Here is a 22949-nt window from a genome sequence, read left to right on the forward strand (position 1 = left end):
CTCCAGCCCTTTTTTTTTCTTTTTTTAATTGTAGAAGAGATGGTTGGCATCCTTGCCTTTTCGTTGATTCTAATGGGAATACTTTTACCATTTCACCATTAAGATGATGTTTGCTATAGTTTTCTGGTAAAGGTCTCTTATTATATGTTTAGAAAGATTCTGATGCTGGTTTTTCAAGAGTTTTTTTTTTTTTTTCAGTATGTGATTGCTAATTTTACCAAGTATTATTCTTTGTCTATTGAGACAATCTTTCTCTTTTTTTTCTACTTTTTAACTTTTAAATTGCCAACATTGAATAATCTATCGCTAGATTTTCAGGTTTTGACCATCTCTGCATTGGCCTTGTCTTGTTTTACATTTGTTGGATTCAGTGTGCTAATTGTTTTCATCTAGGTTCATAAATACACTTAGTATAATTCCCTTCTTTTTGTGCTGTCCTTGTTGTCCAGTTTTGGTATCAACATTTTACCAGTCTGATTTTATTGTTTTCTAAGCTTGAGTTTCTGGAAATACTTCGTTTGAGTAAAAGAAGATGTGTGTGTGGAGGGGGTGGATTTTGCTGCCTTTCAAAATGTTAAGAAGATCTGTTTTTTTCAATAAAGCAAATAGTTTAAGCTGGAAAAAATGTATTTTCTTTATGGAATTAAATGAAGTGATTTTAATTTTGAATGAAAAAAGGTGTGGCCTGCTTTTACTTTTCCCAAACTGACTTACAAGCAAAATTTAATTGCCCACTGCTGATCTACGTGATTGCAAATACTCAGTTGGAACTGAAAAAAATACGAGTCATCCAGATGTTTCCAAATGTCTCTTTAGAGTTGTTATGGTTTGATTAGGTAGATATATCCTATGCTGGACAAGCTGTTCTTTATCTGGGATGGTCTAAGTGGGAAATATATCCCACAAAAATTTCCCGTATAAATCATGTGTATTTTTAGTGTTGTTTACAAATGACTTCTGGAAAAAGCAAATACTATGAAAGTGAAGTTTCCCGTGGCAGAGATTGGCAACATATATTTCTTTCTTTCTTTTTTCTAATGAAAATTTGTTAAATTATCTTTCCAACCATATGGTTCTTCACAGTGTCCATTTTCAAATACATAAAAAAGGCTGAACGGTTGCTCATCCACTATACCCTGAGTAGGAGGTATTCAGAATTTATCTAGGGAAGCATACTTCTTTTTTCTAAAGACAGAACCCAAAAATATTTAGCTATTTATCTTCTAAAAACCATGCAAAATGCATGCCCTTTCTATGTTTCCTGCTGATAATATTTTCCCCATTTGTAGTGCAACTTTTCTTTCCTCTGGAAAGCTGGTACTTATTTTGTTCATAGATTGCAAATTATGCCCTGATGCTGTTTCACCAAAAGGCATTACTCACACAAGCGGGAAGAATGCGGCTTAGGATTGAATCAGCAGTGGCCATGGAAAACAGTGCATTAAAACAGGCCTCACTGAGTCACAGACCATAGAGCCTAGAGATCCCGGGCACCAATCATCTCTGGACACAGGTCATATCTTCACACATACGTCACCACCTGAGTTGTTTTCAGAAGTCATTGATGTCTGCACTGCAGCATCTCCAAACTCAGCAGTTTACCAGACTGGGAACTATTCTTCTGTTTTTACAACCTGTCCAGATATGGGACAGCCCCAGTAGCAAAACTAGTTGTGTTCCCAAAGTTTATTTCCAAATCATTCATTTGGGATCAGAAAACATTTTCCCATAGGAACAATTTTATAAACGGTGGTGCTCCACGAATGCCTGGTTGAGCCACAGTGTCCTTGAAATGCTGCGTTGGCTGTACTATTCCCGCCAGCCATTATTTATTCGTTTGCCTGGGAAAGTGCATTCTGAGTTCTAACTTGGGATGCCTGAAGCGCACCTCTCACTCGGCCTGGCAGCCTTCTCTGTCGCTTTTTTAAGGCTGTGCTGCAGTAGCAGTTGGGAAGAGGGGATAGGCAACCTTCCCAAGAAAGAGATGAGCGTAGGGTTGATATAGATGCCTCTGGGTAACTCGCTAATTAATGCTGGAGGGCTGAAGAAGGAAACCACCGTGTGGATCAACTACTTCCCAAATCTTCTGTGTAAGGCACAAAGGGCAGGGACTTCTTCCTAAGTAGAGATCGTTTTTAAGTCAGATCTTCATAAAGAGGTAAAGGCTTATATGGTAAAAACCTAAGGTTTTTGGAGACCAAGCTTGTGGACTTGTAGTTAGCCAGGGAAAATATCTTAAAGTCTTCTTGGTCAGGGATGAAACAGTTGCCAAAAACACCAAACACATAGCAACACTGAGACAGTAATCTCTCACCTGGCCTGACAAATAGTAAGTGCACATAATGTTTTGTTGTTGTTGCTGTTAAATTAAATACTGATTGACTAATTGAGTGAATTCTTTATCGAAAAGTGCAAGAGCACAGATTGTATGCACACGTGGGCCAGTGAATTTCATTCTGATTTCATTCTGATTCAGCATCTCCTAAATCTGTCCCTCTCAAAGCACACAATGAAGACTTGGTTGGAGCACTTTGGAGAAGTCACTAGAACAGCAGAGTCATCTCTGTGGGCATGTGCATCGTCTACACCAGCCCCAAAGGAGGTGCTGGGTCTCTTCACACCCTCTCTGTTGTGCACAGTTGCTAGCAATGTCCCCCTGTTGCCAAATCCGGGGGAGGTGGAGAGGGGGTGATGTGGGAAACCAATGGCGATCGCCAAGCCCGTAGGACCCTGCCTCGCTGAGTTTCTGGTGCTACACTTATTCTGGAAAACATTACTTACTAAAAAAGACCTCAGCTTTTTTTTGTCAGTTGTTTTTATAACACATGTAGACATATTTTTAGGGGGCTGTGCCTCTTTCAGGTTAGAATTTAGTCTGTACACCAGACCTGGGTCCTGGCCATTGCAGGCTTTAACATTGTATAACAATTTAATTTCATTTTATATCCACAGCTACTTTTAAAGGAACTATGCCATTAGGGCTCCCTCAAATCAAAAAAACCTTCCCCACCCCCACGCCACCAAACTTAACGGACTGCTCACTTTTAAGTTTCAGAGACTGTGCTTTCTTTTTAAAGTTGCATCTGCGTTCTACAAGACAGCCTCTTTCTCCAAGATTAACATTTCTTATGATTGTTCCTGACAATGGATTCACTTCCAGAGGCCCTGCTAAGGATAACCAAAAAAGGGCATGTAGCTGGCTGGTTTTGGCAGCCTGCACGCAGTTTCAGAGCTTTTTCGGTCTTGGTTTTTCTGATGAGTGATTTCCTGAGCATGCCTAGGGAATGACAGGCATCTGCACAGGCAGGCTGCGTCCACCTCGGCTGGCCTGGCTGGGTGTCGTCATTGGCTGCCCGATTAGAAAAACTACAGGACAATGCATACCGCCGACTGCCGACTGTAAACATAGGGGATATGTGTTCACTTAGCACGGGCTTCTGGGAGGGGCTAAGGAAGGGCGGTCTGGAGTTTTATTGAATAGAGCCGTGTGTATTAGGCTGCCTGCCTGCCTGCCCTCTTGCTGTGCTCCTGCTAGAGAAATCAGTCCTTCCTTTCCGACTGAGTCCCCAGGAAGAAGGTGCAGCCTGCAAGGTAAGCCACAGAGGGCTTTTCTTTTAATCTCTTGCAGAGAGTCTGGGGGCTTTCTCTGGGCTTCACTCAACATTCTTGCTTAAGGTAGCTGGAGATGCAGGATTGTAAAAGCCAAGAAACCATGCGAATTCTCAGAGCCAGACTGGGCTTTGCTGCCCTGCAGATGTTCCCGGAAGACAAACAGGATGAGATTTCAAGTTCTGTTCTTGGAGTTGGGACGAGAGGAGAGCTCATGTAGAGATGTATACTCAGGGACCACCGGCAACCTTGATAAGGAAAGCCTTTTGTTTAGGAGTGCCACAGGGACTGTATCTGATAGCCACAGGCCAGGGTCAACAGGCGGGCTGTGCTCCTGTGCCCACACCAGTGGTCTCTCCTGCATCTTTTATTCCCAGACATCTAAAGAGGTTTTACTTTAAAAACAACTTTTTAGGTTAATGAGAAGCCAAAAAAGTAATGGTTTTTAACCAAAGCCATTTGCAGATTGTTCTGCTACCAGTTTTTAAGGCTGGACTTCTAGAGCTGCAAGGAAATAAGGTCAGAGGTGGAAAGAGCATTTAGCACCAGTTGGGTTAACGTAACTGATCTGATATTTGCCAAGACAGGAAGATGCCTACCATGATCTGTTTCCTATAAAACCTAATAATGAGAGAATGCGTGTGCTAGTGGGTGTGTTTTTAGAAATCACATTTAACATCCTACCAAGCTGTTCCTTAAGAAATCTTATTTTCTGTTTGGAAGTGTGCCTGTGAGTAGAGAATGTGGAAAGATGTAGTTTTGCAAAGGTGTTCCAGAAAGGGAGGAAGCAGGCTTTCATCTCAACATAGTCACACATATTTGGGCATCTTAAACAGTAGTACAAGGCAGCCAGGTGGTAGTAGCCTGGAATTCCTTTTAGAAATTGCTGGTTGTAAAGGGTGAGGGAATTCTAGTGCTATGGTAATACATGTTCAAAAAAAGTGGATGAGAACAAAGTACTTGGTATTCATAGATCCCTTCTGTTAACAGGGCTATGCAGATGGACTTGTAAACTGGAATAGTAAAATCTTTCTAATGTATTTGGCAAAACCAGGCGTGTAGGGCTAGAGCTTAAGTGAATACGAGGTGGTATGTGGCAAGAAGGGCAAGTCTGATCATTTTTAAATAAACTTGGATATTAAAGGTTTTCGGCTCCACATGACTGAATTGGATTTTGTTCTGTCAAGTGAGGTGCTTTTGTGTTGAGATTCATTAAATAATCTTTTCTCTTTGTATTTAGAAGTTTAGGGATAATTTTCTTGAGAATGCCTCTCTCCCCTCCTAGAAGTGATATATGAGAACAGAGTTCCCTGTGAATTTCTTTTCCTGGAACAGTTCTGAGTAAGTGTGGGGGAAAGGGCTGCAAGCGAAAGCTATAGTTTGATTATTGTCCTTCCCTCAAAGAGATCAAGTTCCAAACTATTTTCACAGTGTTTTTAATGTCAATCAAAATATGGAGAGCAATTTCTTTTTCAACTGTTCTCTAAACCATGTAGGGAATGCAGTTTGGAAGGAAATCTATAATCTTGGGATTTGCGGATAAATTCCATTTTGAAACCAACATCTCCAAATCCCTGAAAGTTCAAACTCTGCTGCCACCACGCTCCCCTCTCTTTCTTGTGCGCGCCCCATCCCCCGACAACCACAAAAACACATTTTTCAAAATAAGTGTTGTACTCTCTGTAGTGATGTGCTGGAGCAAGGGGATTTGCTGTTTGACTTTATATTGAACTTTGGGCAGCTCTTTGTGCTACTTTCCTCCAGCTCAATATTAGCTAGAACACAGCTCCCCAACTGGGGAGGTACATGGAGCATGATGAAACTGCCATGCAAAAACTTTCATTTTAATAAAATCATTTAATAAAGAGAAGTACAATGGCAAAGGTCTAGAATAACAAGTCACTAATAAAAAATTGATCTCAGTACACACAAGGAATGCACAGTGGATGGGTCCATAGGTGACATGCTAGGTTGTTTCCACTGGCTCAAAGCCAATGGAATAAGTAGAATAAATTAAATAATTCAGATCGAAAATTTGCTTTAAATAAATATGCAATTCTTGCATTAAAGTTAAGAGGAGAACCAGGTTCAAACTGCAGCTTAAAGGCTTTAAATGAGATACATAAAAGCATACCTGATGCTGAGGCTATTAACAATTCTGATTGGCTCCTGTGACTGGCCTGAGCATTTCCTGTTCTGTGGCAGATGGAATAGGTTGGTCCGGAGTGCAGCCTGGGTATTCTCTGGTCTGATAAGCCTAAAATGCACCTCAGTAGGCCTTTCCTTAAAAACACATATAGTTGGGGCGCCTGGGTGGCCCAGTTAAGCGTCTGACTCTTGATTTCGGCTCAGGTTATGATCTCAGGGTTGTGAGGTCACCCTGCGTCAGGCTCCACACTGGGCAGGGAGCACACTTGAGATTCTCTCTCTTCCTCCCTTCGCCCAATAAAAACAAACAAAAAAACCCCCCACATATAGCTGTCATGGAGACAACCTCATGGTATCTTCATGGTAGCAGGGCTGCTCATCAGTGATTCTTCAGCAAGACAGAAAAGTGACGTAGAGATAGGCATGTAAGGGAATTAGCTCAATCCCCATCTGCCTGCAGTCTATCACATGTCTTGGAAATGTGGTGAGGTGAGGCCATGGTCGGGGGACGGGGAAAATGCTGACAAAGTGGTATGTAAATAGCATGGTAGGCCTAAGGAGGAGGTTAGATGCTGCCAAAGTATTTTCAGACTTTAAAAGAGTTTTCTGGGTAAATTCTCTCAGAGCCCGAAAATAGAACCATTAGATCCTTACTGAAAGTCCTTCATCTATCACGCTAATCCAAGTTTGTCATTAGAGAGATGCCCATAGGTTCTGAGTCCTTGGGTAATTTAAAGAGATACTTGTAGCTCAGGCTAAACTCAGGAGCACTGCTATGAGAGCTCAGTCCCAGCACTGGTTCCCCTGTTCAGATAGCCCAGACCTTTGAGGAAGCCATTAACTCTTTGACCTCATGTGTGCAATGGGCATTATGATGCTTCTCCTACCTCCCATAGTGGTTAAAATGTCCAAATGAGATGAGGCTGTTTGCCCCTCTTTTCTGTAGGCTATATACTCCAAACTGTGTATAATTTGAGGCCTCTGGACATTAGGCTCATCTTGACTGTATCCTCTGCTCCTTGCCTAATATCCCTGATTATCTGCTCCTTCCTCATATTTGAGGACCTTTGAGTGGTACCTTGTGAATCCTAGTTCTTTCTAGAACCCCGAGTCCTGGGAATAGTGGTCTGCCCCAGTGTTATCTAAACTTTAGCTTTGGTGATCAGACACCAGGAGAACACAGATATCAGGAGGCAGAATAAGATGGGTTATCAGTGGTTCAAGGCCATATCCAGGAACCAGGAAATCTGAAGATCCAGTTGAGTAGAAGACCAATGACAAGGTGCTGACAACAGAAAGGCCTTAGTAAATGAGGCAGCTTCTCTGCCTCTAGCCAAAAGCATGGAACTAATCCCAGCATGTCAAGCCTGGGTCTTGTAGAGAGGATGAGGTAATCAGGAGCACCTGGCTGTGGTTCCTGTTGGTATTGAGACCAGACTGCTCCATGGATCTAACCCCCCCGCCCCCATTTCCCTCAATCTTTAGTATCCCCAGCTGGCTCTCCTGGGACTGATCCTTGGTGGCCTCCCTAATTTCCCTACCCCCAGTCCTCTGTCTCTACCAGCTCCCCTAGCTCCTCCATCCCCAGGCCAAACAAGGCCTTTCCTCATGCAACACTGACAATCTGCAGTGCCCCAGCTTTAGGGTGAAGCCCAGAGACTAGCGGAAGGGTCAAGCCCAGTTATGTTCAAGATAGGGGAAAGCCTCTTCACTTTTTTGGGCAGAGGGAGAAAAGTTAGAGCAGACAGAGTAGATGTTGAAGCAGTTTCTGTGGAAAAAGAATCACTCTGCCCTCACCCCCAAACTCACAGTTGGCTGGCAGTGAGTGAGGGTGGGAGGAGGACAGGAAGAAAAGGATGGCTGGGCGCAGGAGGGAGAGGTGATGGCGTAGCCTTGTCAGTTGTTCATCCCTCCCTTGTGGTTGCTGTAGGTACCTCTGAAAGCTGATAAAAACTCTAAACCCTTGCGGTCCCTTGTGAAGCCACCTTTTGTGATTGACAGGTGAGAAACCTTGAGCTGGGGGAGGTTGGGGTGGGGAGTGAGGTGAAGTCTTGATTTCCATTGGAGACAAGGGTGGGTGGGATCAGAACATGAGTGGAGGTGTCCTTCCTTGTTTCCCAGATTTTCTGGAGGAAGAAAGGATGGTGTGAATACAAAGATACATAGAAGGCCCCCGTTGCATATGGCCCCCATTGCAAAGAAAAGGAGATCATCTCTAGATAAGCAGTTTTCTGTGGGGAGCTTGTAGGAGCTGGAGAAGCTGGGACAGGCTGCTGCCAAGCATGTGCTGAGAGAGCACGAGCTTAAGAAAAGGATTGCTAGGTAGCAGTCAAGGAATAATTGAAAGAAAGTACTGGGTGGGGGGAGATATTTTAAATGAATTGAGTGTTCTTAGTAAGCACTCATTTTAGTACATGGCTTTTGTTTATATATATATTTTAGTGATGGATAACTTCAAGATAAATTGCTTTTTAATCACTTCCTGAGGCTTCTGGCATTGTTCTGTGAATATACGGATGAAAACACTTGGCTGTAAGGAATCATCTTACTTGGAAAGTACTTGGAAAGTACTTTTGGAGTACTTTTATATGGACATGTTAAGTAGGAATATATAATTAGTTCCTTTGACACCCACATGTAACATTCCCTCTCGCTTGTCTCAACCTGGGGACTAGGCAGATTTCACCTGTGTGCTAAAGATGGGCCGGACCAGGGAAAAGTGCCCAAGGGGTCCAAGGGCCAGAAGCATCGAGGACATTAGTTCCCCTGGGGTTAGGAGGGCTAAGCCAGAATGGATATAAAGTACAACAATGGACTAATGTGTGAATCACAACCAGCTAAGTAAAAGTAAAACAGCAAAAATCAAAAGGCAGGCGGAGGTTTAGAAACCAAAAGCCTGTTTAGCAAGGCAGTGTGCAGACAGGTACGGTAACATGGGTGAGAACACCTGGCACAGTGTTCAGAACAGAGAAACCCTATGTTAATAGGCTGCGGTAGCTCAAGTAAAGGGACAGGATTATAAGATACATATGGGGGTGGGGGGAGGGAGTGCCTGGGTGGCTCAGTCAGTTAAGCACCCACCTCTTGGTTTTGGCTCAGCCATGATCTCATGGGTTGTAAGATCGAGCCCCGCCTCGGGCTCGCTCTCAGTGGGGAGTCTGCTTGAAGATTCTTTCCCTCTGCTCCTCCCCCAACTTGCACACACATGTACACGTGTGCATGCATGTGCGCTCTCTCTCAGATAGATAAATCTTAAAAAAAAAAGATACATACGGAATAATAAAGGGATGGAATCACAAGAGAATCCAAGAACAGAAGCCATGATAGGACCAGGATCCATAGAGAATAGGGTTGGAATCAAGGTGGGTCAAAGAATCTCAGCAGAGGTCTATGTGCCTCCATTAACGTAACTCAGCTGCAGCACATGTGACTGCTCCTTTCTGCTGTTCTACAGACTGGAAAGTTCCTTCTGTGCTTCCTGGTCAAATTCTGAGAGGAGACCTGAGTGGTTCAGCTGATAACTATGGTCTTTGGCAAATCCCTTAGCAGGAGGATATCAAAGGTTACTGGCATGCTTATGGGTGGATTACCAGTGGGACTGACAGCAGTAGTCACCATCACCTCTGGGGAAAAGAAAAAGCTCAGTGGGCAATTTTAGTTAGAAGAGAGAGTTAGGCATGGAAGGCAAATTAGCTGAAATGTCCAACAGCTATCAATGAATGTCATTCCAATTTTTATGTGACTGAATTCCTGGAGAGGCAAACACTTAATATCAGGGTCATACAGTACTTGATGACCACTTTGGCATTGCCCAATGAACTGATCTTAAGGGAGGTTAGCTGGGAAGCTTGCACCCCTGATAATTGAAAAGATAAGAATTACCAATTGAGAAGGATTCTAAAGAAAAACACTTGAGTGTTTTTGTTGGCAGGAAACTTGATATGAGTCATAGGTGTGCTATGGCTCCTCCCAAACTAAAGCAATCTTTAAAATTCAATAAATAACGATTTATAATTATAACAAATAAAAACTACATCTCAATGTAGATTACAGTACTTCATAAACTTACTGCATAAAAGCTAGTGTACCCAATCAGTGAAAGTTTCCGTTCTCTGCAGTGTTTGTAGTGTAATCTTTCATTCACTGGACACCTGTCTCGATGTCTATCAGGGGAAGTAAAACAGAACAAAACAAGACAACATGCTCTGTTCTGGGCTTGTTCTTCAGAGAAGCATTCACACGTATGCCTCCAGGAATGAGTGTCAGGGACCAGAGAGGGTCAGGAGAACAGAAGATGAGAAATAGATAAGGGATCTAATCCCAAAAGAAGGAAAATCAGGGCCACGTGGATGTCTTCAAATATTTGGAGTACTTTTATATGGAAAGGGGAGAAGGCATTTGTGTTTCTCAAGACAGAAGAACTGAATACATGTTATCCTATATTTCTAAAGCTGGGCAGGGTCTTAGGAGGCATTTAGCCCAGGAAGCACAAATCATTTTCCCTCTGTTTGCCAGCTCCAAACAATTGGTAGCGACCACCTGGAACAGTGTGTTGAGAAGGATTCTGAGGCTGAGTCCCAAGCTCACTGGGGGCAACAAATGCTCTCACTGACAGTGATGTCTGTTGTGGAAGAAAAGGGACATTGCTACTCAGGTGCCATGTATTTCACATCATCGATGTAGTCCATGGGTTCCTAACCTCTGTACCTTGGATCCTGGGGAGGACACAAAATTATTGCAAGAGGTGAACAAATCCATATATGCAGCAAATGGTTTTGATGTATTGTAAATAATACATCTTACATAATACATGCTACTATTTTCTAATTATATAGATGCATTATGATGATAAAATGTCAATTTACTTAAAAGAGTTACTGAATTCATAGTAGTTTTGGTATTGTGTTTTCTCAGTCATTGCACTTAAAACATATAATTATATTACGTGGAAGTTGGGACAAGAAATTTAGGATTTTAAGAAGAAATTCTTTAAAAAAAAGAACTAGTGATTTTTCATTTTCCAGATACTAAAGCCTAGCCACATCAAGTAAAATTATACATGCATTTGTAGGTTTCTTTGATTAATGTCAGTAAGATTTATAAGGGCAGGAAGCATCTTTTTTTTAATTATTATTAACGTATACCCAGTTCCTGGCACATCGCAGAAGCCCAATATCTGTTGAATGAAAGAACAAACCCAAGTGACTTGACCAAGGTCTCCCAGTTAATTAGTGGCAAAGGTGGTTCCGGAAAACACAGCTCCTAAGTCCCAGGCTGCTACCTGTTTCAGTCCACTGGATTGCTTCTCCTGAAAGAAGCAAGAGAGACTGTCCCATTTTAACAGTTCAGGGATTTCGATTATACAACACAGCCTGATTTGCTTATAATCTATAGTCCAGTAGATCTTAACCAGCATCTTAATCAGGATCAACTGTAGGGCTTTTTGAAAACATAAATCCCTGAGTCCCCATCCCCTGGAGACTGTGATCCAGTAGGTCTAGAGCAAGGTCCAGCATCTGTAGTTTGTAAAAACTCTCTGGTGATTCTGCTAAAATACCTTGGCTCCGAAACAGTTCTGTACATCTCTGCTTAAAATAATTTATAGTAGATATATGGCGTAACTTATTCCTCAGAAGCCTAGTTGTTTAGTTTTGAGTAATTTCTTTCTGAAAGTTACAGCTGTATATTCCAAATAATCAGTTTTCCCGAAGAATCTCTTTGGAAGAGCTAGAATATTTATCTGACAATTCCTCCAGCTTCCCATACTCTTTTGGTTTGGGCGCAAAGCTATCAACCCTGTCAACCCTGTAAGGTCAAGCTTTCTGATGAGATTTCCAGTGTTTGCTTTTGTGAAGCATTGGAAATGTGGCAAGAAGAAAATTTCTCATGGTATTTCCACTTCCTGTTCCAGCCACCATTACTAAGTGAAATTTAGGCTTTGGGGGAGGGGTGAATTGAGGGAAAAAAATCTCTTTTAAGTATTTCTGTCCTTAGGATGTTTGTTTAGGTTACTTTAGGTATTTAACTTACCAGGAAAAACAGAAGATGTTTTTCTCTGTTCTCAGCCTTGGGGTAAGAAATGTACAAATCCTGAGCGGAAGAGGGGAGAAGCTCCCTCCACCCTCACCCTACCTCTCCTCTGAGGCCAGGGCCATCATAGCCTCTGGCTTAGACGTTTCCAGGGATGGCCCTTTCACAAGCATGTGAGCCCTAAGAGACAAGAGGCCTCAGGTGAATGCTTTTGCAGAGCTGAAAATCCATCTCTAGGGTCTTCCTTTACTCAGTAGTCAGGAGTTACATCCTGAAGATGTAACCTACACAGAAGAAGCTATCATATTCAGGGCCACAAGTACATAAATTATACTCACTAAGGATTGTAGAGCTAAAAGTATCTCTGCATGAGTAACGTGGTCCAATAAGAATGCCAGAATTGCTACTTATTTGTACAGATGCTGCTTGGTTTACAGAGCAGTGCTTCCACTGTGTACATGAAGGGAGTACTTGCTGGAGAAGAGCAGCTAAAAAGGAAGTAGATGAGGATCCACATGCATAATGACATCACACCGCCTGGGTCTCATTTCCCTCTGACACTGTCCCCCCTCTCCATGCACCTGAAACAGTAGTGTGGGAAGCCAGCGCATACTAGCTCCCAAAAGCCAACTGTTAAATTTTTAAGATTTTGAGGACTGGGTGTTAAACATAGTCATTATTAGAAATTAACATATATCAACTGACAATTATATTAAAAACCAAGGTAATAAATACTCAAAACTCATTCCTTCCTAATTATTATGTTTTATTATTATCTGTGCTCTGGAGGTTAGTTACATTTATTGTGTCTGTATGAGGGAAATACCACTGAAATTAGCAAATGCTACCAATCAGAGCCCCCCCCCCCCCCCCAGGCCCAGAGCTTGTTGTGAAACATTTCCTAGCACACCTAAGGTATCGGGTTGATAAAATTAGCCTCTACGCAGGACAGCCAATCAGAATACCTCTGTTATTTGGTTGCATGAAGATTCATAATGTATGCTTACGATTGTATATTTATTTGCTTACTTGCTGATTATTTCTTATGCTCTAGAACATAAGTGCCATGAATCAGGGACTTTGGGATTTTCAATGCTGTGACTTGAAACTAAAAATGTGCTTCACCCCATACATAGTAGAGAGTTAAATGAGTAAAGAAATAAATGTCCAGGTGCGCCTGGGTGGCTCAGTCGTTAAGCGTCTGCCTTTGGCTCAGGTCATGATCCCAGGGTCCTAGGATCGAGCCCCGCATCAGGCTCCCTGCTCAGCCAGGAGCCTGATTCTCCCTCTCCTGCTCCCCCTGCTTGTATTCCCTCTCTAGCTGTCTATCTCTCTGTGTCAAATAAATAAATAAATAAAATCTTAAAAAAAAAAAAGAAAGAAATGTGCACAATTTATTTCTTACTGATAAGAAAGCTGAAGCCAGTATTCATGTTTGAACTCATTGATTCCTAATTATATTATTACTTAGTGCTTACAACAGTGCCCGGCACGTGCTAAGTAGCATCTAGGTGTTTATTAGATAAAAATCAAACAAGTAATCTCCATACAACAACCACATTTACAGATGAGCAAACTGAGTTACGACTCGGTTAAGTGACATATCTAAGATCACAAAGCTAGGAAGTGGCAGAGCCAGGATTCAAACCTGGATAACCTGGCTCCATAGTCCACACGCTCAGCCACCAAGCTGTGCTGCGTACTGCTAATTACTCCAACGATGGAGAACCCTGGTTTGTGTGTGGCTCTGGAGGTGTGACCCATTGGAGCACACACTTTCGAATCTGGAAGACTTGAGTTTGAATCTTAAATTGACTATTTCCCCGCCCTCTTTCTTTACCTATAAAAAGGGGATTATTATTCTTCCACTTTTTATTTTTATTTTTTTAAAAGATTTTATTTATTTATTTGACAGAGAGAGACACAGCAAGAGAGGGAACACAAGCAGGGGGAGTGGGAGAGGGAGAAGCAGGCTTCCCTCTGAGCAGGGAGCCCAGTGCGGGGCTCGATCCCAGGACCCCGGGATCATGACCTGCTTAACGACTGAGCCACCCAGGTGCCCCATTCCTTCACTTTTTAGTTATTATAAGGATTAGAAATAATGTCTCTAAACTGCTTTGTACATGCTGGCACTAAATTAAAAATCATCAGCTATCAGCTGTGATACCATGAGCCGATCTGTAGGCATGCATTCCCGTTAGTCTCCATGCCCCGAGCCACACTCTCCCAGCTTGGCTACTTCGTGGTCATGATGTAGATGGAGCAAAAGAAGCCACCTTCTTTCATGTCAGGTTCTCCCTGAGGTGGGACGAGGACCAGTAGACAGCACTTAAAGGAAACCCTGTTCAGGTCAGCGCAAGCACTTTCTAACCAGATCTGTCTGTCTCTGGAGCTCATGCAGCCCTGCTCTGACCTCCACCATCCCTTTCAACCACAGAGGTTTCTCCTCTGCCCTTATCATTGGATGTGCACTGACTTTAACATTCTAGATCATCTTTATCTGGTATAGCTAAAGGGGTTTATTATTCCTGAGGCTGGGTCATTTAGTGTTTTAGATATGGAATGAGAGAGAGAGACATACAGAGAGAGAAGAAGATTGAGACTTATCGGAGAAAAAATGCTGAATTTGGGAGGGACAGTGAATCGAAATGGATGGATAGTTATCCCAAGGCCTTGTAGGTTAGAGATGGGTAAGAAGATAAGCTTGCTGAGTGACAGGCAGAGTTCTAGTTGAAGATGACTATCTCAGGGCAGTAAAGTAAATTAAAGAACTTGCCCAAAGTCACACAGCTGGCAAATGGCAGCGCCAGTTTCAGTGCCACTCCCTGAGTCTAGCCCTTCCCATTTCCCTCCAGCTGTCTGCTCTGTGTCTTTCCTCAGGAATACGATGGAAACCAGAGCGGGAGGTTTCCATAACCAATCATTATAATTTGTCAGGGAGCCACACTGCAGTTCAAATAGACAAGCACATTGTCATTCCCTGCCATATAAGGAAGCAGGGCTAAACACCATTTCTTTCACTACTGACTCAAGAGATAATTCAAGCGAGAGACAGGATGAGAATCTAGGCCCATAGCAGTTAAAAAAAAAAAAAAGCCTGCAGAAATACTTTTGTGTTTTCCTTTCTCGGTAGCAGAGACAGTTTAACAAGCAGGTTACACCCTTTTCCCTGATTCAGGGGAAATATTCTGGAATTATGTACTGAAAGATGAAAACTCTTTGTCCGAATATATGAGTTATTTTAGTTTTTGATCATGTCAAATTTAGATATTCAAAAGGCCAAGACAGAGCTGGTTCTGTGAGGCTCAGGTAGGAAGTCAGGGACTGTACCTCTCTGTACAGGTTGACTCAAGAAGTTAGAGTCCACTCACCTTGCCAGCTCTTCTCAGAGATAGTATTTATTAATAAGTCTTCACATGTAAGGTTGACCTTCCTGCCTCAAACTCAGAATATTCGCGTGATCACCCTTTGCCTGAATAACAGTCACAGTGGGGGTTTCAGAACACAGGCCCTATATCCAACTTCATGGAGGGAGAAACCAAGGCATGAGCAATTGAAATTATTTCCTAAGGGCCAGTCAGTCCAGTCTTGCCACAGGGAGCGCCCACTCTTTCAGACAACCCAAAGAAGCATTACTTAGTCTTCTCAGGGAAATGAGGAAACTATGAAAAGTCTGGTCAACTTCTAACTCCCATCTTTGACCAGATTGCATCTGAGGTATTAGTTCCCTAGGGCTACTGTAACAAAGTACCACAAACTGGATGGCTTAAACAACAGAAATTTCCGGTCTCACAGTTCTGGAAGCTAGAATTCCAAAAGTAAGGTGTTGGCAGTATCGGTCCTTCTGACAGCTCTGATGGAAGGATCTGTTCCAGGCCTCTCTCCTTGGCTGGTAAATGGCTGTCTTCGTGTTCACATAGCATTCTCCCTGTATCCGTATCTCTACCCAAATTTCCTCCTCTTAAAAGACACCAGTCACATTGGATTAGGGCCCATGCTGATGACCTCATTTTATTTTATTGTATTTTTTTAGATTTTATTTATTCATTTGACAGAGAGAGAGAGAGAGAGAGCACAAGTATGCAGAGTGGCAGGCAGAGGGAGAGGGAGAAGCAGGCTCTCCGCCGAGCAGGGAGCCAGATGTGGGGCTCGATCCCAGGACCCTGGGGTCATGACCTGAGCCGAAGGCAGCCGCTTAACCGATTGAGCCACCCAGGGACCCCACATGACCTCATTTTAACTTGATTACCTCTGGAAAGACCCTGTCTCCAAATAAGGTCACATTCTGAGGTACGGGTGTTAGGACTTCAACATGAGAATTTTGAGGGAGACACAATTCAAGCCATAACATGCTGCAGTTCAAAATGGTGATGGAAATCCATACACCGTATTTTCTGAACCTCTAAATGCCAAAGACCCTATTGCTGGTAGTATTCCATCTTCCCTCTGGGTCTAGGAATTGCTTAGCTCGAAATCACTTGGCCTTTTGAACTTGCCCTTGACATTTACTTTCTGCCTTTTGCAATACAAAATTCTGATCCAGTAAGAAGTCAAAAGAGGTCTCTGAAATGACGCACTGAAATGCAGCTTCACATACTGTGGCCTATCTGTGGAAGCCCATGAAACCGCGGTGGCAGACTGTCTGGTATGCAGCCATCACAAGTAGGGGAGGGGGCTTGGTGGGAAGGCTTGGCTGAGGCAGCCTCTGAGTCTGCGAGGCAGGGCCCTCGGAGGACGTAAGCAGCAGCAGGCGAGACTTCGTGTGTGCCGGTGCAGAGTGGAAAGCAGGGATGGCCATTTTCAGCTATTTTTATGCATGCTGATCATAACCACGAATTCCCACATACAGGGGAAAATATTAGAAGCCTGCACATATTTGTGCTCTGAATCATTTGCCTTTTGTCTTTGTTTTCTTCTGTCTCTTCTGCATTCATCCTTAAGTTTTTATACCCTTTCCTCCCAACGGTCTTTCTAAGTTTATCTGTGTTTGGCATAGTTGATTATAAATTGCCCATGCATTATACCTTGTCTCCTAACCCCTCTCTTCTTTGCCATTGTTTCCCTTTACCCCTTCCTTAAAGCTCTTCATGGTTCCATTTCCTAGTTTCAGTCTTATTTATGGCTACACCCTGTCTTAGGCCAGAGGTGGTAGATAAGGGGGTGACAGTGCCATTTATTATACAAACCAGGACACTTTTGAGAGGGAAAGGAGGAGATATTAATAATTTCCCTAAAATAACAGTCCTAAATGGAGACTGTCCCAGGCAAACTGGGATGAACAGTTATCCTATCCATGGTGCACTTTTCTGCCTCCATAGACCTCACTTCACCTAGCAACCATTCCTTCTGTTTCTGTACCTTAAAAAAAAAAAAAAAGAAAGAAATTGTGTTCTGATTCTTCTTTTTATTTCTACCCCAAGAAATTCCGTGTGTGGTTCTATTTTTCCTGATCCCCTCCTCACTTCTTCTCTTCCCTTGGGGTCTCTTATCTCCTTTTGTTTTGGTACAATCTTGCCTGCATCTTAGGGAGGCCACTTTCTCTGCCATTAAACATGCAGGACAGATTTCCTGCCTGTCTAAACACATACGCACACAACCAGCACCACCAGCGAATGTTACAAGCTGCCTTGGGTCTCAGATGAGCTCTTAGTGGACTGTCCACCACTTCAGTCCCTTCGCCCAGAGCCTAGAGCAGTCTCTACACCATGTGAGCAGCTGTGTCTAACACTGTCGTGTAGACACATGCTGTGTGTGTGTCTGGGATCTTACAGGATATGTTTCTGATGTGTGTACCTGTACACAATTAGAGTTGAAAATATATGGCCTGAAACATGAAGAGAAAATGAGACTCTAAGCTAACTGTGCATTGCCTTCATCATGCCTTCGGTAATCTGGGCTGTTTTCCCATCTAAAGCAATATGTACCAAAGGCCTGGCAGCACGCTATAGGTTTAACATAAGTAGAAATAAAGTTCAAGGTAAAAAGAATAAACATTGACTTAAGTCTCTTTCAAGTCTTGTTCTTTTTATGATTCAGTCATATGCAACTTAGGGTTCATTCTGAAAAATAACTTCCATGATCAATTCAGGCCATGCGAGGAAGGCCTGAACCTCCTTCTCAACTCTAAAATGAGAAAGGGAGACATTTTTCTCTTGCAACCCAATCCGTAGATATCTGACAATCTTACCAGTTATAGCACTATGTCAGCTGGAAAAAGCTCTTCTCCTTTTTATCTATTTGCTTACTTATTTTAGGGTTTTGACCATAAAACTTTCTTTCTCCCAAAAATTAATGAATGAAGGTGAAAACAATGAAAGAAGATGCTTTATGGAAGGAAATAAAGGTTTTGGTAAAGTTTCCTCCTTCCTTCCTTTCTTCTGACCACCTTCCCCTACCCTCCCCCATCAATCGTCTCTTTTCTTCTTCTCCTCCCTTCTCTTTCTTCCCTTCTTCCTCCTTCTCCCTCCTTCTCCTTCTTCTATTTTTTATTTCTTCTCCCATTGAACTTTATACAGTTGGAAATGTTCTGCTGCTGTTGGCAGCCATATACTTTTGCCATGATGGCCTCATGTCTCTGTAGCTTAGATAACATCTTTTTAAAAAAATTGATGATAAGAAAAGGAAAAATCAGAATACTTCAACCACATTCTGCAGGGTAGGTATACAGTTACAGTAATGGTGGAATGGATATATCTACCCAAGGAGCTCTCTAACGCCCTAAAACTGGGCAGAGTGATTCTCTCAGCCTGCCCAGAACTGCTGACCTACCTGTGTTTGAGGAAATGAGGAGTGTAGGAGTGAAGATTTTTTTTTTTTAACTTTCATGCTTTTCCATATTTCTGTTCTTAGATATGCTGTTAACATAAAATAATTACGCTTTCTATTGGGGATAGTTTCTGGCTTGCTAGTTCTTTTTCCTGAGAGTATTTGCAATGAGAAGTAAGTTTTTGACTTTTGGCTCCTACATTTTGCAGGGGCCTCAGATTCCAGGTGGTCTGAGAGAAAAGTGGCCCCAGTTCCTGGCTCAAGTCCGCCTCTGATAGCCTGCATGACCATGAACAGACTCCTTGTGCCTCAGGCTTCCCAATTATAAACTGACAATGGCCTTTTCCCTTCTCTATAACACCGGGTAGGGAGCAATGAGATTTTTAATGGAAAGGCATTTTAGGTGGCAAAATATCATTAAGACATGGTTTTCTTTTATTTTGCCTTTGAAATATGAAGACTTTTGCTAATTGGATTTTTTGGAAGACATAAGTCATATCTTATGAGTTCATACAGGAAACTCTCTAGATTCAAAGTTTAGAATTTGAGATTTCCAAAAATTACCCCATGCATGACAGCTTCAGCTGACTTTTCTGGGGCTGCCCCAGCCCGTTTCAGCCTTTTTTCCTTGTTTTTAGCTCTTGGGGCAAGCATATTCCTTTTCATCCTCGCCTTTAAAAGCAACATTGACAATTATCTTGTTTGAGACCATCTGAAACCCCAAGTTGGTGGTGAAGAGGTATCATTAAGACAGATTACCATCCACTTTGAGCTTTTTCTCCAGTGTAGCCAGAAAAAAAATTTTTTTTAAAGATTTTATTTATTTATTTGTCAGAGAGAGAGAGAACACAAGCAGGGGGAGCGGCAGGCAGAGGGAGAAGGAGAAGCAGGCTCCCAGCTGAGCAGGGAGCTGGATGCGGAGCTTGATCCCAGGACCCTGGGATCATGACCTGAGCCAAAGGCAGACCTTAACCAACTGAGCCAGAGAAGTTTTTTATAAGCTCTATCTGAAACCAAAGAATCTTGTCGCTTTCAGCTTTACTAAAATTGTCTTTCATCAGCATTTACATTTCTAACACATGAGATCACTTATGTGAAAGTGCTGTGCTGTGTAATGTCTGTAATTATAATATCTATAGCCATATATATTAAAGTTTAAAAATACTCTAGGAAACTAAGAGGAAGAGTGGAAGAAAAGCATATTTGATCCTAGCAAGTGTGCTTGGGGCCAGGCTTGCACAAGCAATCATATGGGTGGGTCAAATTGTATATTTTTATTATTTTTAAAATAAAATTTTATTTTAGAATAGTTTTTGGATTTACAGAAGAATTGCAAGAATATTACAGAGTTCTGGTACGCCCCCACCCAGTTTCCTGTATTGTTAATGTTACTATGCACATTTGTCACAACTAATGAAATGGTATGGATGGCATTATTAACACAACTTCACATTTTATTTGGATCGCCTTAGGCTTTGCCTAATGTCCTTTATTTATTTTTTTAAGTCCCTTAAAGCAGAATAATGTTTAATATGGTAAAAATTTAATATGTACAGTATGGAGATACTGATGGAACTCGTAACCCTTGAGTGAAAATTGCATAAGCAAACTCTTTTCTCAAACATATGCTAACCAGCAATCTCCTGAGGGCTTTCCACCTGAAATACCCCGGGCCTCCTCTGTTCTCTGGTCTGTTTCCCTTGAGACCATGAGCAGATTCCTCAGCCTGATCCACACTGATGCCAGATGCTGGAACCCTATTGCTGCTGTCACTGAGGCTGGCCATCCCAAACAGATGGTAATATCTAGCAGCACCTACCACTGCCATTTTATAGTTTTCAACCAAAGTATTTGCATGGCAGGGTTTACTTGGCTGTTGAACAGCTGAAACTCTGCTCCTAAGTTGCATCAAACCACAGTTACTTATAAGAGCTTTGACACTAATGAAGGAAAAAAATACCAGATCCATGTTCCCCCAAATCGTGAAATCTATAGGTCTTGGCAACTTCAAAATATCACACAGCTTATGAAAAATATCTATCACTAAAATATAAATTATGGAGGGGCTTGCCTTATAGAAATCATCTCAATATATAATAGCCTCCCATGTACTAAGCTTCCAGGTTGTCTTTGAAATATGAGTTAGCAGCAGATAATAGCTGAAAGAATCCATTTAATTCAATTTCTGTCTTTGAGCAATTTGATGACATCAGGCAGGTGATTCAACCTTCTAGGACATCACGTCTTATAATGAAGGAGTTGAATTAAATATGGTCTCTCTTAGTTCTATTGTTATTTGGATTTGTGGCTTTATAACCTTCCCTCATGAGGGTCATTATTGTCCTTTCTGTCAAGGTTACTTCCTTATTGTTATGCTTTTACTGGCAAATCACTTTTTGGAGGGGGGGAGCTAAGTTTAGTTCAAATAGTAATTACAAATGAGTTGCCTTCAAGGTAACCAATTTTTTGATTCATTATAGTTGGTTTGTTTTTAAAGTTGCTTTGTGTAGAGATATAACACATACAGTGGAATCAATAAGAATGAAAATACATAATAATGAGGAAATGTTGGTATCTTTTCTTGGTATCTTTGTATAAAAAAATAATTGGAGGAATCCATTTATCAATGAATGAAACTAATATTCTTGACTCAGAGGTAGTCCTTAACACCTCCTAAAAGTAACAATATCAACCCTTTGAGTTGATTATCTAAGTATAAATGAAACTGGTAGGAGACACCTTTCATAAAATGGATGATTGAATCAACTCTCAGGAAGACATCAAAGTCAAGGAAGAGAGTAAGAGCTCAAGGCTTGGGGTGGAAATGGTTACTAGATTTAGCCATCGGCTTTGGTCTTTCCTATTCCACATGTAGCTATATAGTTTACATAAAAATATCTCTCCAGAGGATCAGAAAGAACAGATTTATGGAACCAGATGTGAGTTAGCATTTCTACAGGTGTTGCTCTGCAGCTGAAAGAACATGTTGTACCAGGGATGGAGTTTCTTATTATGTAATCAATATAAATTACCACTAGACTTTTATAGAGGTTGATAAAGCAAACATGTGTCATTTGGATTGGCTTTCAGGTACATAAAGAGAACCTGCTTCACTTGGGACACAACGTGAAAAAATGCACCATTTAGTATTTATAAAAGACTTGGTAGCAAATACCGTCACAGTGATCAGGCAAAGTGGTTCCAGTTCTCACACAGAGGGAATAGCTGGTGAATAGATGGAAATGGTGTTTGTGTGTTTTTCTTCATCAAGAAAGACAAGGAGCAGTTCATAAATATTTATAAAATCTCTCAACATCTGATAGGAGGGGCCAAGAGGATGCAAATGACTAGAAGATTGGGAACAAAGCAGAATACAAGAAGAAAAAGATGAAAAAAGAGTGGAATTCATTAAACTAAATAGAGGCAAATACCCTGTTTAAATGGTACAGAAAGTCAGGGCCATAAAAAGAGATTAATTTGGGGGCGCCTGGGTGGCTCAGATGGTTAAGCGACTGCCTTCGGCTCAGGTCGTGATCCTGGAGTCCTGGGATCGAGTCCCACATCCGGCTCCCTGCTCGGCAGGGAGTCTGCTTCGTCCTCTGACCCTATCCCCTCTCATGTGTTCTCTCTCTCTCATTCTCTCTCTCTCAAATAAATAAATAAAATCTTTAAAAAAAAAAAGAGATTAATTTGGTAAACTGCAGATCATTTTGACAAACACAAAAAGAGAATTTTAAAAATTCTAGATGGTAAGAGTAAAAAGGTTGCTGGTTGATTAACTTAGTGTGAATAGTGTAACATACTGTTTTGAATTTTTTAAAAAGACTGGGTGCTTTTATGCTAGATTATGCAATAAAACAAAAATGAACACTTCTAACACTTTTCTTTTGCTTAAAGCTCTTTTGATTTAGTTTAATTGTATTGTTCAAATCCCTTATATTCTTATTAATTTTTAAAACTTTCTTAATCTATTAATTTCCAAGGAAGTTATGTCAGTGTCTCCTGAAAACATTGTGAATCTGTCCATTTCTCCTTATAAAAGTTAATCATTATTGCTGTTAAAATTAGTCATTTGTTTCAAGGCTATGTTGTTTGATACATATAAATTCATGATTTTTTAATCTTCCTGATAAAGTATTCTTTTCATCAATTCACCTTATATTCTATTTTGTCTTCTATTATTGTTGCTATATCTTCCTTTTTGTCGTTACTTACTAAGCTTGATAAATTTTAAAAACTTTCATTTTCAACATTTTTACATAATTATTTTAAACTGGATCTTTCATAAGTAGCATGTATATACATTTCTAAATATAGTTCAGAGAGATTTTCATCATTTGCTGTATGGGATAAATCCTTTGTATTTATTATGATTAATGATATATAGGATGTCTGAA

General features: G+C 41.4%; 1 protein-coding gene across 3 annotated transcripts in view; it reads left to right on the forward strand.

The window, feature by feature from the left end:
- Positions 1-3449: 3449 nt before the first annotated feature.
- The window catches only part of CALD1 (caldesmon 1), a 181968-nt gene continuing 162468 nt past the window's right edge, over positions 3450-22949 (forward strand). For all 3 annotated transcript variants that reach the window (XM_021692968.1, XM_021692963.1, XM_021692966.1), the window contains exon 1: positions 3450-3591. The gene's annotated coding sequence lies outside the window, so the exon portion shown is untranslated. The remainder of the gene's footprint in view (positions 3592-22949) is intronic.

The sequence above is a fragment of the Neomonachus schauinslandi genome, chromosome 12 (assembly GCF_002201575.2).
Source record: "Neomonachus schauinslandi chromosome 12, ASM220157v2, whole genome shotgun sequence".
Taxonomy (NCBI): domain Eukaryota; kingdom Metazoa; phylum Chordata; class Mammalia; order Carnivora; family Phocidae; genus Neomonachus; species Neomonachus schauinslandi.